At 32.3% G+C, this 17840-nt stretch overlaps 2 long non-coding RNA genes across 3 annotated transcripts; one reads left to right on the plus strand and one right to left on the minus strand.

Moving 5' to 3' along the window:
- Positions 1 to 8190: 8190 nt before the first annotated feature.
- LOC143199847 (uncharacterized) lies at positions 8191 to 10488 on the minus strand. Its single transcript, XR_013006562.1, has 3 exons — positions 10320 to 10488; positions 10155 to 10249; positions 8191 to 8325 (listed from the first exon to the last, which is right to left on the minus strand). It is a non-coding gene; the product is annotated as an uncharacterized LOC143199847 (long non-coding RNA).
- Positions 10489 to 11253: 765 nt separating this feature from the next.
- On the plus strand, positions 11254 to 16292 carry LOC143199851 (uncharacterized). Of its 2 annotated transcripts, none has more exons than XR_013006567.1 (3): positions 11254 to 11410; positions 11505 to 11596; positions 15020 to 16292. It is a non-coding gene; the product is annotated as an uncharacterized LOC143199851 (long non-coding RNA). The 2 variants fall into 2 exon arrangements; XR_013006566.1 differs by lacking the exon at positions 15020 to 16292 and adding an exon at positions 14035 to 14314 and having other exon boundaries at positions 11275 to 11410.
- The last annotated feature ends 1548 nt before the right edge of the window (positions 16293 to 17840 follow it).

Below are 17840 nucleotides of genomic sequence, written 5' to 3' on the forward strand. Positions count from 1 at the left end.
ATCATCATTTATGACCACTTTGTAGCTTCCCAACCTTTAGACTTCAAGTTCAAACCCTGTTCAATGTGGTTACTACAAATATTTGGAAGCACACTCCTGCTTCGGATCTGGGCAAAGACATCAACCAGTAGCAATTAGATTAAGGAACTCCGGATAAATTGGCATAGCTAGTGTCCAAGACAAATAACAGACCGGTCAAGATGTAAATCTCCTCGCAGACAGCTTCAACTACTTCGACATCATGAACGATCCAGAGACGAATACTTTACAGTAAGTCATCTGGTGGTGTAATCCTGATCAATTTAGTTACAAAGAAAATGGTCATATTGAATTGAAATTTATCGCACCAATCGAGTACATGTAAGGCACATAGATCGGTACATGCTAAGACATATAGATACCTTTATGTCCACAAATATGAGATTGAAAACGAAAAGTAAATCACGGATATGCTTGAAGATAAAATAATTCAACCAACCAGTTCTCCATGAAGCTCCCCTGTACGGATAGTGCCTAAGAAACTATACGCTTCCGGACAAAGAAAATGGTACTTACTTATCAATTACGGAAAATTCAATTAAAAGACCATAGATGATCGATATCCTATTCCAAACATTTTTCAAATCCTTGATATACTTGTAAGAGCAAAATACTTCACTACGCTAGATATCACTAGTGGATATTACCGAATAGAAATGGATCCAGAGTCCATACAAAAACCTCTTTTTTACATTAAAAAAGCGTTTAGAAACGCGCCAGCCACCTTCCAAAGGACAGTGGATAACGTGTTACGTGGTCTATACAAGGAAAAATATTTTAAGCTTATATGGACGACATAATAATATTCTCCAATTCCCTACAAGAAAACTTAAAGTCTCTAAAACAAGTTTTCGAACGCCTGATTTCCCATAATCTGAAAATACAATTAGATAAATCCGAATTTCTGAAGAAATGAAAAAAAAGGTTATGCCATCAAGCATTTTGAATTTCCTAAATGCCCTAATGAAATAAAATCCTTGGATTAGTAGGATACCATAGCAAGTTTGTCAAGAACTTCGCGAAGATCATTATACCCGTCACACGCAGTATTTGAAAAAGAACCCCAAAGTCTCGAAAACCTGCACAATTATTCTCACTAACAAAAATCCTTTATTTTAACCAAGTAAAACATTTTTTCAAAACGCATCAAGAGATACCAATCTTTGAAGAGTCGAAAACGACAACTGGTAATGATAAAGAATACAACGATTGAAACAAGACGTGGATGAATATGAAATACTCTTAATACTAAAAAAATCTAGGAATCAAAGAGAACCTATTCAGGCAACCAACAGATTACTCGAAACGAAACACTGTCTTCAGGCTGATATTAAAATAAACAAAGTAACAGCTGCATATTTAACCATAGACACAAAAAATAATTATTAAATAAAAAGGCTAAAGGAGACATACATGACCTGATACAAAGGAAAAATCCGTAGATAAATAAAATAATATATAAACTTTTATAGGAAACGCTATTACTAATGAGTAAACACACAGAAAAGAATTAAGTACAAAAATTAGCCATCTCAAGATTACGATGTTGCCTTGACCATCTCCTCCAGTTTCAAAAAAGTATAACCGGATAATAAGATCAAAATAATCTCGGATATACAAATCAGATCACCATAAAGAGATGCTGGAAAAGTTACAGTATTCTATCAAATGGAATACCCATAAAATAACGGATAATATTAAAAGTGAACACAACACGTATCCTTAGAAAACCCCATCCTAGTTGCTCCGTATGTAAATAAGACCATCAACACTTTCAAAACTTTAAAATAAATAAATTAGAAAAACAAAATAAAACCTTATGTTATAAATAAAAGTCTTATTACAGAGGAAATTCATCATATTCGTCAATTCAATCTGTTCATCAACCATTAGCTTCGAAACATGTATTGTATGCGTTTTCCATTTAAGGAGCTAGAACCGCTTATTCTTCAAACTTTTAAGAACGATGCTTATAAATTAATAATGTCAAACACTCTCTTAGGAGGCGTTTCGAAACATCGACAAACAAAAGGAAATCATTGAATGATATCACATAACAAAGACATATCACAGGCATAACTGAAAACATCAAAAACAAAAAAGAAATGCATTATTGGACAAGCCTGGAATAAGTGATAAACTGCATAAAGACATGCGAAATATGAACTATTTTAGATCACTTCTCAAATATGCTTCCGCTTGTCCTCAAAATGACAACTCAGCACAGATCTATCAAAGTTATTTTCGCAAAATAGAACTCCAAATATTATCAACACCGACAGTGCTTCATATTTCAAAAATAACAAGAAAAACAAGTATTTTCTTACATAACAGAACATAGAACTATAATAGCACAATATCTGTTTAGAACATTAGATACTAATGATGAAAATTATATTAAAATACTGCACAAATCAAGAAATCTTACAACATGATATTATGACTATATATGATGATTATATTTCACGTCGCCATTCCCTTAATCTCAAATACACCGTTTACATTATATCACCTTTTCACTATTCCAATCCAAAACCATATTATGGTTATAGAGAATCCTTTGCAAGTATATAAAGTATTTTAAAGTATATAAAAGCTGAGGAAATCATATTACACTCAAAGGAAAAGTCAAATAAATATGAAAAATTTATAATTCAAACTATCAATGTCTATCATTGTCCTATGGTGTCGTGGACTATAACAAAACTAATATAACACAATTGCAGGACAACTCTATTACAAGCATCCTCTGATGAAAAAGCATCGTTCTCTTGTCCGAAACAAAATTGAATATAATTTTCAATAACCATCCCTGAAAAACGTAAGGTTAATGTACAAAATAAACACTACAAATGAGAGAAAACCAATGTAGTTAATCTACGGTCCAAGTTGTAATCAGTTAAAAATAACAGCTAACTGTTTGAACAAATTGATCCTATAAAGTTAAAATCATTGATTTTAAAAACTATCCATATTTCAACCCTAAACAACCATTATATGTACTGTAATAACTGTGACACTGTGAAAATGAATATTAAACTAAACCCACTCGAGAATGTTACCCCATTGTCATACATAACCCAAATATTAATTGCATTTCTCCTACAAATCCTAACCCTTATAATACCCCACAACCATGCTCATTTCATCCTGCCCAATCCTCAATCCTAAAAACAAATCAACTAATAATGTAGTGGAATCTGAATGGTATCAAACCTAGAACTGAATAATTGCAATGAATCATTGGCAAACATAAAACAACTTTCCTATTACTACAGGAAACTGAAACGTTTGAAATGTCGATTAGTATTATGTTAATCATATAATATTAGCTTTGAAGCTAATCTCACATAACTGGTGCATCTACTGCAGCCCATGAAACAATTGATTCAGTAATTCTTCAACTGAATACAAACTAGGAAGCTATAGCAATCAAATCTTACGTTAATTTCTAAAACCACTCAACTGGGTTCCAAGAACATGTTCAGTCCTCTGTGTGTCCTATTTACCAAACCCGCGTCGAACAAAGTTCAGTTCTCCGTCTGTATTAAAAAGAAAAAGCACAATTCAATCAAACAAAAACCGAAGAAGCCACAACACCGGCGAATAATGGTAAACCAAGTAGGAAGTACCGCCGGCAACAAAACTGTTGGCGGCATCCTGCGTCACGCCCAACGAGTGTTTAGGATTAATTTCCGTCCTTTACACCAACCCTCAATTCTTATTACTCACCAGCGAACAGTAACCGGCGACAATAAGAACCACCCCACAGAAGAAAATCCGGACAAACAAATATGCAAAAATGCTAAAAAATAATCTGCCATCCTAAGAGAAGAACTAATACAGTAAAGCAAAGAGCACTTAGGAAAAGCACTTTCTAAGCCTAGGAAGCACATCGACATAAGAAACGCCAAAACCATCGACGACTAGGATAAGAAATCTAAAACAGATTCCACTGATGTTGAGGGATTTCACATCCCTAAAGCAAAAAAAAAGAAAAAGCGCAACCTAATGAACGAAGAATCTACCGAAGAATGAAAAATCCGAACATACGGAAAGAAAAACCACCTCTCATAGACGAACTGGTAAGTCATAACATTAACATTTTACTTCTCCACAAAACATTCCTAAAACCTTCTAACAGGTTTATTTTAACAGGCATTTCCGGTAGCGGTGGAGGCACCGCAATCCTGATTAAAAAGGGATTTCAGCACTACTCAATACCTTCTCTGCAGAATAACACAACAGAAACAACTTCTATCATCATGTGCCTTTCTGACAGGCCGGTCGTTATCACTTCCATTTATCTGAGGCACCTTTCGAGGGCAACGCTACGAAGTTAATCGGCGGCGATTTAAACGCCTGGCATCCCCTTTGGGGAAATCTTTCATCTCATCGTAGCCTTTCAGAGCCGACCCAGTTCCACTACCAACAACATCGGCCAACAATCAGACACCTTCATCACCTAAAACCCAGTAAACATAGACGTTCTCAGTAAAGTGGACTCCGATCACTGTCCAGTCATACTGATCTCGCCCTCATCCAGTACTGAGCAGAACCATATCATACCAGATGAATAACACGGGTTCAGAACTAAATATTTAGGTGCAAATCAGACCACTAGATTGGCCACAGATATTAACTTCGTCCAAATGCGACAGAGACGTCACAGTGCTAAACCATCCAAGTGGAGAAAAAGTAAACTATCTGTTAGTTTACTTTTTCTCTTTGTTCTGTAAGTTCTGCATTACCAGTTGCTTATCAGACCTCATGTTATACGTGTTCAGGACGTGAGAGAGATAAATTAAAAAAATTGTTTAGAATGTTTATAAAATTCTTATATGTGTTTTCCAAAATACCGTTTTCATAACATCTGCCCTTTTATAGTTTTATGACGGTATTTTCGGACTCTCTAAAAAAAACATTTTATTGTCACGTAACCTGAAGTATTGGTTCCCAGAAAAGGTGCTCGTAGGATACCGTACAGTTTCAGAGTGGGTGTGGTATATACACCACCGCAAATAGGGCGAACCAAGAGGTTCGTAGGCATTCACGGTATGCATTCACATTATCATTCACGAATAGTTATTAGTCTAAATTTGCATATTAATATCGATCCGTATGATCGACTATAGTTCGAGTAGTTATATTGTAACTGTATTCATAAAGTAATATAAGTAATTAAGAAACAGTTTACTTTTATTTAAAAAAGATACCCAGAAACTAATCGATGTCAGTTTCGTGAATCACTGGCATCTCCAAGAAGAACTTATTTTTGACTCTACTGAACCAGCATGCTGGAAAATTATTTTATGAATTAATCAAGTAATTCCACAATACAGTTATATAAAATTCAACTTAATTGGGATTTAACAAATGGAAATACAGCATGGAAAGTTAAGAACAGTATAATAATATTTTTGTTAAGAAATATTTATCGATAAATGATTATCAAATTGATGCGAAAAATTTAAAGGATGTTGATGATAATTTGACTTCTGATCAAGCTATTGTGCGCCAAACTGTCGTTTACTCCATCATTAGTCCCATAACGAAAAGTTTATAAATTGTATATACTTGAATACGATGAAGAGCCATGAAAAACCAGCGTGTATCGCGGGTTTAGTGAATTCAATCGTGGTCGTAGTTCGCTGTCCGATGAGTTTTGTGAAGGTCGTCCAAAATCGGCTGTTGTGCCAGAAAACATCGACGCTGTGTGCGAAAGGATTAAGCGATATTGTCATGTCACCTATTGTGAGATTAAGGCCTGCCTAGGCATTAGTTCCACCAGCATATTTTACATGAAGAAAAAAAAGTAAAAAAAAAGGCTCGTATCGATTGGTACAAAGAAATGTTTAGGAAATTTAATCTCGGTGTTTCGAAAGACGTTTATATTATCGTAACTGGTGACGAATCATGGAAATATTCGTATCAGTCCGAAAGAAAGCAGCAGTCGACTGTATAGGTGTTCCAAGATGAACTAAATCCAACAGAAGTTGTTCGGGTACTAAGCATTTCAAAGAAAATGGTGGCCTGATTCTTCGGGAAAACTGGTCATATTGCAACAGTGCCTCTAGAGGATCATAGAATAGTAAATTCTGATTGTTTGCCAGAATTCTTCGGTGAAATAAGAAAAACAAACAAGAGGCGCCGCATTGTTCTTCACCATTACAATGCGAGCTCTCACATATCGACTCAAGCAAGAGAGTATTCGAGTACTCAAACTCTTGGATAAATTCATATGGGGGCTACTTGGGGCAGAATTTCTTTGGGCAAATAAATTTAGAATAGAACATACTTGTCTACCAGTTTTGACGAGTCCTTGACTACCGATTAAGTCTTCAAATGGTAGATTCCATTATGCAGGATAATCATTGCTTCATTGTAGTTTGGCCTAAACGGGATTCTTTTTGTAGTGGCTGCCACTTGTAGACAAATAAATCGGGTATCATTTTACTTGCTAGCGGACTTTTAAAGAAATTCTCTTAAATATTCAATGAGAAATACATACAGAGGCATATAGTGTTGTAGTGGCTACATTTTAAGACATTTCAATCAAGTTAGTTGTTGATAAAGAAAATGAAATATGATGATGAATTAATTATCCATGATCGATAATTGGCGAGGGCAGATAAGCGTAAGAACTTGAAGTACTTTTTCAACACAATCTCATAGATTTTGAACGGAACTTATTTTAACTTGGTAAATTTTCTTTCAGAGCTGTTATTAATTGATTACTGAGGTTTATAAAATTGAAAAAACGATAACAGTTGATTAACTCTACTGTACACAAAAAAAAAACGATCTAATTGATGCTTTTCAGATTGCAAATAAGCAGACGAGAGAAGACAACAAAAATGAGTAGAACACAACTTAACAGCCACAAAAATCTGTACAGAACTGGATCAAATATAAACTAGTCTTCTGTAACCATATTGAAACCGATAAGGAAACCAACCGTCGCTTGCAAAAACACCACAATTTTTAATCTCCTTAACATAGAAGCTCTTGCCAAGCAAGGCTAAAAATAGCAATACTGCCACCAGAATACAAATCAAAAAACCAGCAAAGAACACACCACCGGAGGACGTCTGAACCAACCAATCAAAACAACCCATTAATCAATACCGCCTGAACCAATTTCTGCAACAATACATTGTTACAAAAATCAAAATTGCATGAGAATATTACATACTCATTGTAACTAATTTAACAATGAGAGGCAAAGAATGTTTCTAAGTCACATCAAACCACAAAAATTAATATAAATAGACTTAATGAAAAGTCCTCATAGGGCGGTTGTTTTTAAATGAATATTCGAATATTTCCTAGTATACACAGTTAAAAAAAGAGGCTTGAATACCAAGCAATACAATTGATACCAAAGAATTATCATAATAAAAAAAAATACAAATCACTTCAGGGAGTCAGTATAAAGTGATCCTGATATGGTTATCAAAATCTACACAAGCTAATGACAGAACCTCTTGCACAAATATTGATTACAATACTCATCCATCAAATGAAAACCAATGGAAAACAAACTACCTCAGTTAAAATAGATGGCCTGCAATATCTATAAACATAACTTGACCTACAAACATCATCCAGTCTTCTACATCAGCTACCAGATAGGACACCGAAAACCAATAGAGAACGATCGTCCTCAGTAAGAATATGACAGCTTGCAAAATCAATAGAGTTAACACAGCACTGGACACTACAAATAAATATCAAAGAGACTTTTACACTGGTTCCATATTGATAATCAAAAACCAATAGGAATCTACCAACCTCTCTAAAAATATGATACAGCCTGCAACATATGTATGCAGAAACTGATCTGCAATCATTAACCAGCCTTATACATCAGCTACCAGATAAGAAACCAAAAACCAACAAGAGACCAAACAACCTCAGTACACACAGCTCCAACAAACATTAATTAATCTTCTACATCAGGTATCAGATTAAAAACCAAAGACCAATAAATAACAAAAGACCTCAGTAAGAATAATATATAGCCAGTAATGAGTGTTCACAGAATGTTATCCACAAAAACCTTAACCAGTCTTCTACATCAGCTACCATCTCCTCAACAGTACCTCTTCATACTTTAAAGGTTTCTTTTTGTTCTTAATTAAAAGACCAACAAATACAAGATTTTATTAAACCAAAAATACATTATAGCATTAAAGTGCACATTTTCTTATAATGTGAGACTGCTTCTCTTCAACTCTTATCCTGATGTATTGGAAATACTTATCCGTTGATACCTCAAACAACCTACAAATAAAAAAAAATTAGATAACATATTATTCACATTATCTATGTATTTAGCTATAAAAAATGCTTTATAATTAATTCACATTCCTTCTAGAATACAATAGCGTGCACGCTTCCATTATCAAATAACACTACGAAATAATAAAGATATTTAAAGATCAAAAATAGGTTTTTGTTAATATGCATCTGTTGGCCAAAATCATCTTGAAATTTACTCTAAGTTACGATTTGTAAAAATTACCCTGGGAGAATTTAACTTTTGACGGTACACACAAAATGGAATTGAATATCATTTTTAGATATTAAAGACTTAAATGTATGTGTTTATAACTGTTACTGTTACATATTACATTTGTTGAATATATTGCAAAATTCCTGAAATAAATTTCAAGGTAAAAAATTAAATTGGAGTATTAGGATATGATAAAAGTAGCCATATAAATTGCTTTATAATGTTAATTATAATTTTGCTTAATAAACAAATCAGTGATCGAAGAAGAAAAACTTTTGCTGTTCTTACTACATGGATAATTTTAAGGCATACAAACAAGACCAAATACAGACCAAATTTTGTTAGGTAATGCTAGGTAATAGCATACATACAGAACCTCACACAAGGATAATAAAGAACAGCACAGCTTCTCTAACAAAAAACCAAAGGCACAGTATCTACATCCAAAGTCGCTATATTCACTGGGATTCAATAATCATTATATCATTAATAATAAACCATTGTAAAATATAAGAATTAGAAACAAGATATTAATTGGGAAGTAAAAATAGATATGAAAGAAAGAAAATCAAATTTTTTGTTATATTTTAGTCTTCTTTTTACCAACTAGAGTTCATCAGATCAACCATTCTCTAGACCATGTCCACTTTACATGATGTGAACGGATGTTTCAATACACTATCTTGCCAGACAGATGGCAAAAATTTAGAAAATGTTGGAAAATATTTTAACTACATATTGTCTCTGTTTTTTCTAATAAGTGCCTTTCTAAAGGTGGTATGCAGTAATTTTTAAACTATCAATGAATAGAAATCTTTTTCAGTGATGACTTATGCAACTGCTTTTGAAATTAAAGCTATATAACTAATCTGTTAATCTATGAACAAACCAAACCTTACTACATAGTCCCGGATATTCTACTAACAAAATATCAATTGCAAAATAGATAAATCCAGCAAATTATATGCAAAATATTGCTCTTAAAAACATTAAGAATGTAGCAAAGTGCTATAAGAATTTTTGGATATAATAAAAAAAAGTAACGTAGTTAAATACTAATTGTTGTTGTAAAAGGCATAAATAACTGGGTGGCGGCGTCTATATGCAGATCATGTATCATGTATGACAAATATAAAATTGAATATACTCTGCAGAGCATGCTTAAGTGGAAGCCACCGGGGCCCTATAAAGTAAACACAGTCGTTTATAATATACAAATACTGAACAACTTTGTTGAATCCAGTATTTTAATTGCCACCACCTTCACCAAATCAGTTCTAAAATAATGTAATTTTATTCAAGCATTATTACTTATATCAGCATAACTAAACCAAAAGCATAAAAAGAATATGTTGTACTGATGTGAAAAAATGATAAAAAAATCAAAACACATATCAATATGATTGAATACAAAGCACAATAAGGGACATATAGTTTTATAATGCAACAATGTTTTAATACAATAATAATTTTGTGTATAGTAAAAATTTAGCAAGAAAACTTAATTAACTGAACAAAATACACATTTTTGTTAAAAAAATCCATCATACACAGAAAATCTTGAATAACTTTTGTGTTATTATTAAATATCCCTTACCGTTTGAATTTCGAATAAAAGAAGATACCATTGCAGGGTGTTACTTATGGAACCTCACTATCTTCTGAGTAAGCCAGGTAAAAGCTATTGAGTTCCTGAATGAATAAAAAAAAATGATATATTACAACACTGTAAGCATAGAAGCAATTAAAATTAGAGCGTTACCTTTGTCTCATTTATGAACCATCCTGCACTATAAACGAAACGCAAATAGCTCAAATTAAACCACAAAACGTAACAAGAATTTAGAGATTAGAAAGGAAGTATACTCAATAATTGATAAAAAATTCCTGACATATCAATGCATCAAACGCAATTTTCGTATGAAGGCAATGGAACAAATATTTGCGCTGCGCTGCGCATTTGTAATGACAATTAAAATTCTTCTTTATTTTAATTATCGTGGGAAACTATATAATAAAAACTATTGAATATTGTCAAAAAAGTAGTCACATTAAGATAATAATTAATAATAACTATTGCATAATAATAATCATTGTTATTTTAAAATTAAAAAGAAAATGAATGCAAACTTTCTCGTACAAACTTTGAGAGAGAAAAGGATAAACATAATTGTAGGAATGTCTGTGTAGTATAGTTCACATATTTAAATAGATCAAAATTGTTAATCAGCAGTAGGGAAGTTGGTCGCACAACAGAGTAAAAATCTATCGATATTTAATCAATATTTTTAAAAAATCGATATTCTTAATATACCTTCAAAAATTGTCTGTTGTTAATATTGTCTATTAAATAATTATATAAACTATTTGAAGAATAATGTAAACATAAAATTAATCAAAAAATGCTACCTAGTCGCTACTTTCCTAAACATTAACGTGTGGGTACTGATATCGATATTTTATATTTTTTCCTCTGGCTTTCCTTTCTTAAGCGAAATTTTTTTGACGCAGGGCGGTAGGACTAAAAGAAAAAAGAAGAAATTTCGAAACAAAAGGTCGATGCTCTACTTTAAAAAGCCCTAGATTTTTAATGTCGATATTTTATTATGTATTTAATTTAAAATTCAAAGTATTATATTCTTTTCCAAAATTATCGATTTTTTTTAGAAAAATATAAAAGCATCTATCTATCTATCTATCATCTATGTGTAAAGCATCCATATTTTGTGAAAAAAAAATTATATCGATATTTCTTTGCTTCCCTACCCCCTAGACTTAAACTGTTTTTTGTTTTGCTTAAAGAAGTTGAATTAGGCTTCCAAACGTGCATTTGGTTACTTTGGTGCGTGAAAGGTAATATATTAAGCTTATATACATTATTATTTTTAACTGTTTCTTAATTCTATATTTCTTATTCATAATACTAATCTATTTTGTGTATGTTTAGAATGAAAACTTCATGTTCTTGTCGGAGGTTTATCTCAAACAGGAACAATTGTGTTTGGAGAGTCAACAAGGTCAAGGTTGAGATATTCAATGGTAAGTGATTTTTTATACTAATTTTCACGTTTAATTTAACTTAGAAATGGTCATTTTAATATAGTGTGCACAATTGATATTTAATTGAAATTGATATAAATTTGGATTACAAATTGTTGTGTTTTTTAATATTGTTCGATATTGGGGTATAGAATAGAATGTTTAACTGAAAATTGTTTTAATATGAACTTTTCTTATGTTTCTTAAAACATCACAAGAATGTGTAATATAGGAGTTCAACTATTCAAAACATTTTGAAACAACAGAAATATAACATTTAAATAAACATAATGAAATTGACAAACAATACTCATATCAGTAAGGTGTTGTTAATGTCTTTAAGCATCTTGTAAACCCCGAAGATGACTTCAAGCAAACTGATATATGTGGAGAGTGATCTTAATATTTTCTGTAAATATGTTCTGAAATTGTTTTCGTAACAGATCTAGCTTCAGAAATGTTTAGTCTTGTGTTGTAAGCAAGGACTTTTCAATTTATGGTACCAAGATTTAGGTAAACTAAATATAATGTTTTACCACTAAGGTTAGTTTTAGCTAGCAAACTATGTCTAAGAACATTTATTTTGAATATTTCTGTTATTCGAGTATAACATATTATCCTGCTTAAATTATGTCACTAAGAAATTCTTAGTTTGTGGTCTTACCTTGATTAATATTATTATTTGGTTAATATTTCAAGTTATCTTCATCAATTTTCGTCATTAATAATGAGTCACAGTCCAGTGAGATGATTTAATATATATTTAACATGTTTAATGTCATCTATGAATATTTCATTCGAACACTGAGACAAGGTTAAATTTTAATTGTTTTCTCACACTGGAATTTGTGTTTTGTTTATGTAAGTTTTTCACTACATTTCTTGAAATTTGTTTACTGATCATTGTTTACTAAGAAAATTCCATTTATTCCTAATTTTTTTTTGTGTCGATGATATTTTATATTTAGTGATTTTCTGTTTAATGACAATATATTATACTAAGAATATATTAAAACGTAATATAATAGATTTAACACAAAACTTTTTAAAAAAGTTTAATAAACTATTGAATATAGAACATTTTATATTATCTTAAATATAATTCGGCCAAATACATAGTACAGTACAATATATATGATGAAGACTAGTAATTTAGAAATGTGTTTTAAAATCTTTTTTTGCCAAATATTTATTGTAAATATATAATTGTACGTCATCCATATAGGCGTGTTATATTTAGATGTTGCAGTAAAAAATGTTTGCCTTTTGTTATTCTGATCACTCTTCCCACCTACCAAAACAAACAATACCTAACTATCCTACCCTTCTAATCATAACATAAAGTGCTCATTACAGTTCATTGATTTGAAAAATACAGGCAGTTGGTGATATAAAATATTGATCAGACTGCTTGTTAAGTTAAGTTTTGTGCATAATCTGGGAATTAAATAGAACAGTCCAGATATCATCTACAAACAAATTAAAAGAAGGCTCTGGCTTTGTCAAATTACATTTATCATACTGCCGGGCTTTATTAACTTTACTGTTCAACTCGCGTTTCCTAACATATTTGGATCAATGTTTCCCTTTTTTATGTCACAGCTAAAATGGAGGCTTCTTATATTTTACAAATCATTTACATATAATTAACATTATAAAAGACTTATAATTTAAATAACAACTGGAAACCGTATCGTTATCCTTTGTAAAATGTACACTACAAATCCTTTTGCTCTAATTTAAGACTACATAACAGATTCCCATCAGTTTTTCATTATTTATTCCTAAAAGTAATTTCTGACATGAGCAGGATCCCTAGAAAACCTGGGTATTCAATTTGAAATAATATTACATCCAGGGACGCAACACCTGGGATTTAAACAAATTATTTTAACTAAAAAAGAACTATAAAAACACAGTTAAGAAAATAAGAATATTTAACACGTAAGTTTATAAGTTTGCTTTCCCAGCTATGTTAAAAAATGCTCCAATTCGAAAGAGGCGCTTTCAACAAAAGCTTTGTAAAAAAAATCCTAAAATATTTGTATATAAATCAAATTGTTTCTACAAGAACTATAGAATTACCAAATATTTCATCTAATTGCACAGATCTATGCACTATTTGAACGGCAATGACAAACTTTTCGGTGGTGCTACTTTTGTTGATTAGGTTAACGCATGTTTAAAATAATAATTTTTATGGCCAGGTGATGAAACACTTCGATTGAAAATAATGATGGGCGTACAATTGCAAAATGATCCATCGGCACCAATATTTTCAAAACAATTGCTAAATATTGTGAACGGTAGAATGGAGAACTGCAACCAAATACCGAATGCATTAAACTGCCAGACAATTTCTGCACTGTTCAAGCAAAAAATAAATTTAATGAAATAATTTAACTAAAAATGATGATGTTGACAAAATTGCCTTCCAGATGCAACAGTTGCTGTCAACACCAGAAAACAAAACAATCCACAAAATCCTTTTTATGATGGACAACTGAAGTTGCATGAATTAGCTAACATCGTAAAGATATGTAAAGACGTGTTGGTTTTATATTGCATGAGCATTTGACTATGAGAAAGCTATGTCCAAAGTTGGTGCTGCGTTTGCTTCTATTGGCCAAAAACAAGAACGTGTTGATGATTCTGAGCAGTGTTTGGCCATGTTTAAACGTAGCAAACCGGAATTTTTGCGTCGATATGTGACACTGGACCAAACATGGATCCATCACTTCACTCCGGAATCAAAACGATCGTTATCCGAGTGGATAGCAACTGGTGACAGGCATATGTTTAGCCAAAATATAATTCGTTCTGCAAAAATGGTTCTGCAAAAATGGTTGGAACGACGCTCGAATAATTTTGTGGTTCTTGATGTGTAGATTACGTTGACAAATAAAACCAATTTTGAACAAAAAAAAAAACGCATTTTCTTTCCTACGCCCAGGAATTTTCAACCTATGTGTTAAATGTTACATGTTATCAACTAAAAACTTTGCAATTTACTAATTTGTTAAAATTATTAGTCGTATTAATAACCATGATTAGAGCTAATAATACTGTTTGAACTCGCAATCTGGTATGCTAGCTATATGACCCGAAGTTACTCATAATATTTTCAAATTAATATATTTTATTTAAGAATAATGTATTAGTTCTTAATATAAATACAAACTTCATAATATAGTTTCCTTAAATTAGGAAATTAATTAAATTGAATTATTAAAAATGGTATAAACAAAATCTTTAAAACAAAGATTATCCAGTGTCATGTAGTATACAATTTTTTATATAATATATGCAATCGTTCAATGCCCTTACTTAGAATCCTATATTTTTAATAACACCTAACAATATCAGTTGCTACTATTACTGTTGGTCTTCTACATATTTGAACTAATTTTATTTTGTTTACAGGTGACAGTCTTCAAATAAAAGCCAGATGCACTTTGAGAATAGCGCCAATATGAGCCAGCTCGAAGAACTAAGAATGAATGTCCAAATTGAAGAGATGGTTACATTATGATAAGAGCACCTTATTCGAGATGTATTCGTTCCGTAAATATGCCACGAATACATAATGTGTACAAAAACATCAGCATTACTGAATCCTTTAACAACAGATGTCATAAAAATAATTCCATTATTTTTGCATACTTAATGCGCCGATTTATTCGATATTTTGTTGCCATTTTAAATATAATTCCATCAAGCCTCTCTCATGGAAATCCGTGTCGCTATTGTCAAAAAAGTGCCCCAATCTGTTTTCACAAGCCTGTCTTCAGCCGAACTTTTCACTCATAAGGTGGGACTTTAATCCCAGCTAAAGACTATAAGAGCCCCCCAACAAAATTCACAGTGCTTTTGGTGAGTCATTATCCATGTGTGTGGCCTGGCATTGCCTTGACAAAACACAATTACTGCCGTAGTTTTTCAAAATGCTTCTGAGCTTGTTCCTGAGCAGTGACTCTTCACACGATCCAGTTGTTTACAGTACAGCTTCAGATTAAGAGTTAGGTAGAGGGGACTAACTGAATAGATGATTCCCTGCTATCTCCACCACTCATACCATGAATTCCATCATTCGTTGTTGTTGCAATTTAGCAATTCCCACTTTCATTTTAGCTTAACTAATCTGGAACCCCACATCCTTGTCAGGTTAATATATCTTTTTATATCCCGTCATTTTCCAAATGACTCCAAACAGTCTTGTGTTCACTGTTTAACTTCTGGGCAATAAAAACATTGCTTGTATGACGACTGCATTCTATTTTCATGATTTCCGTCAATCTGCCTTCTAGATTATGGTGATCATCACTGACATCGAAATTATAAGAACGGAATTGACGAATCTAAAGCTGCGCTTCATTAACTATTATAGTATCAGTGTAAGTGTTATTCGAACTTTTTAATCCGAAATATCAGTTTTTTAATGCCTGTGGGTCGGGCTTCTACAATTCCAGATTCCTTACAATTTATTAGAGCCATGTGTTGAAGAAATAATGGATTTTTTTTTACTAGTAAACTTAATATATCAACAAGTTCCAGGAATGAGCCCAATTTAAACAATTGTCCAAGCCTCGAATAAGGAGGTTTTATCGGGACGAAAATGTTTAATTTTGTAATGTAATATTTAATAAAGATTTTAGTTGCTCGTCTTTTAATTACAATACAAAAAAATACTTTGAACTGATGGAGGAATCAATATTTGGCTTAACCAGTCCATAGATGACACAGCTTTTTGCCCTTTGTTTAGGGTGGTTGAGGTTCAAGAGACTTTTACAATTGACTGCGCTCTGTTGGTTTAAGATTTTGGTTTTGGTAGGAGATGTTGGTTTCGTCGTATATTTTGAATACATTCAATCAATCAAATTGCATCGCCACATCTGGATAGTTTCTTCACGCTGTGTCGTGGGAGATTCTATATCTGATGTAGCGTACTCTTTATTAGTTTTGGAATTTGGTTTTGTAGCAAATTTTGGAAATAGTACAGTTGAGTAAAATTGTATCGCCATATTATGATAGTTCTTCCACGCTGTGTCGTGGGGAATTATCTCACATGGTCTATTCCTTATGAGTTTGGCTTTATGGCAAATTTTGAAGAAAATGCAGTTGAATCATATTGTATCGCAACATTTGGATAGTTCTTCCACGCTGTGTTGTGGGGAATTATCTATCTCACATGGTCTATGAGTTTGGGTTTGTGGCAAATTTTGAAGAAAATGCAGTTGAATCAGATTGTATCACAACATTTGGATAGTTTCTTCACGGTGTGTCGTGGGGAATTATCTCACATGGTCTATTCCTTATGACTGTGGGTTTGTGGCAAATTTTGAAGAAAATACAGTTGAATCAAATTGTATTACATTTGGATAGTTCTTCCACCCTGTGTCGTGGGAGATTCTATATCTCATGTAGCGTACTCTTTATTAGTTTTGAAATTTGGTTTTGTAGCGAATTATGGAAATAATACAGTTGAATAAAATTTTATCGCCATATTATGATAGTTCTTCCACGCTGTGTCGTGGAGAATTATCTATCTCACATGGTCTATTTCTTATGAGTTTGGGTTTGTCGCAAATTTTGAAGAAAATGCAGTTGAGTCAGATTGTATCACAACATTTGGATAGTTCTTCCACGCTGTGTCGTGGGAGATTATATATCTTATTTAGCGTACTCTTTATTAGTTTTGGTTTTGTAGCAAATTTTGGAAATAATACAGTTGAATAAAATTTCATCGCCATATTATGATAGTTCTTCCACGCTGTGTCGTGGGGAATTATCTCACATGGTATATTCCTTATGAGTTTGGGTTTGTCGCAAATTTTGAAGAAAATGCAGTTGAGTCAGATTGTATCACAACATTTGGATAGTTCTTGCACGCTGTGTCGTGGGAGATTATATATCTTATGTAGCGTACTCTTTATTAGTTTTGGTTTTGTAGCAAATTTTGGAAATAATACAGTTGAATAAAATTTCATCGCCATATTATGATAGTTCTTCCACGCTGTGTCGTGGAGAATTATCTATCTCACATGGTCTATTCCTTATGAGTTTGGGTTTGTCGCAAATTTTCAAGAAAATGCAGTTGAGTCAGATTGTATCACAACATTTGGATAGTTCTTGCACGCTGTGTCGTGGGAGATTATATATCTTATGTAGCGTACTCTTTATTAGTTTTGGTTTTGTAGCAAATTTTGGAAATAATACAGTTGAATAAAATTTCATCGCCATATTA

The sequence above is a fragment of the Rhynchophorus ferrugineus genome, unplaced genomic scaffold (genome assembly GCF_030347505.1).
Source record: "Rhynchophorus ferrugineus isolate W39M unplaced genomic scaffold, kcgeb_rfMv2 rfM7, whole genome shotgun sequence".
Classification (NCBI taxonomy): domain Eukaryota; kingdom Metazoa; phylum Arthropoda; class Insecta; order Coleoptera; family Curculionidae; genus Rhynchophorus; species Rhynchophorus ferrugineus.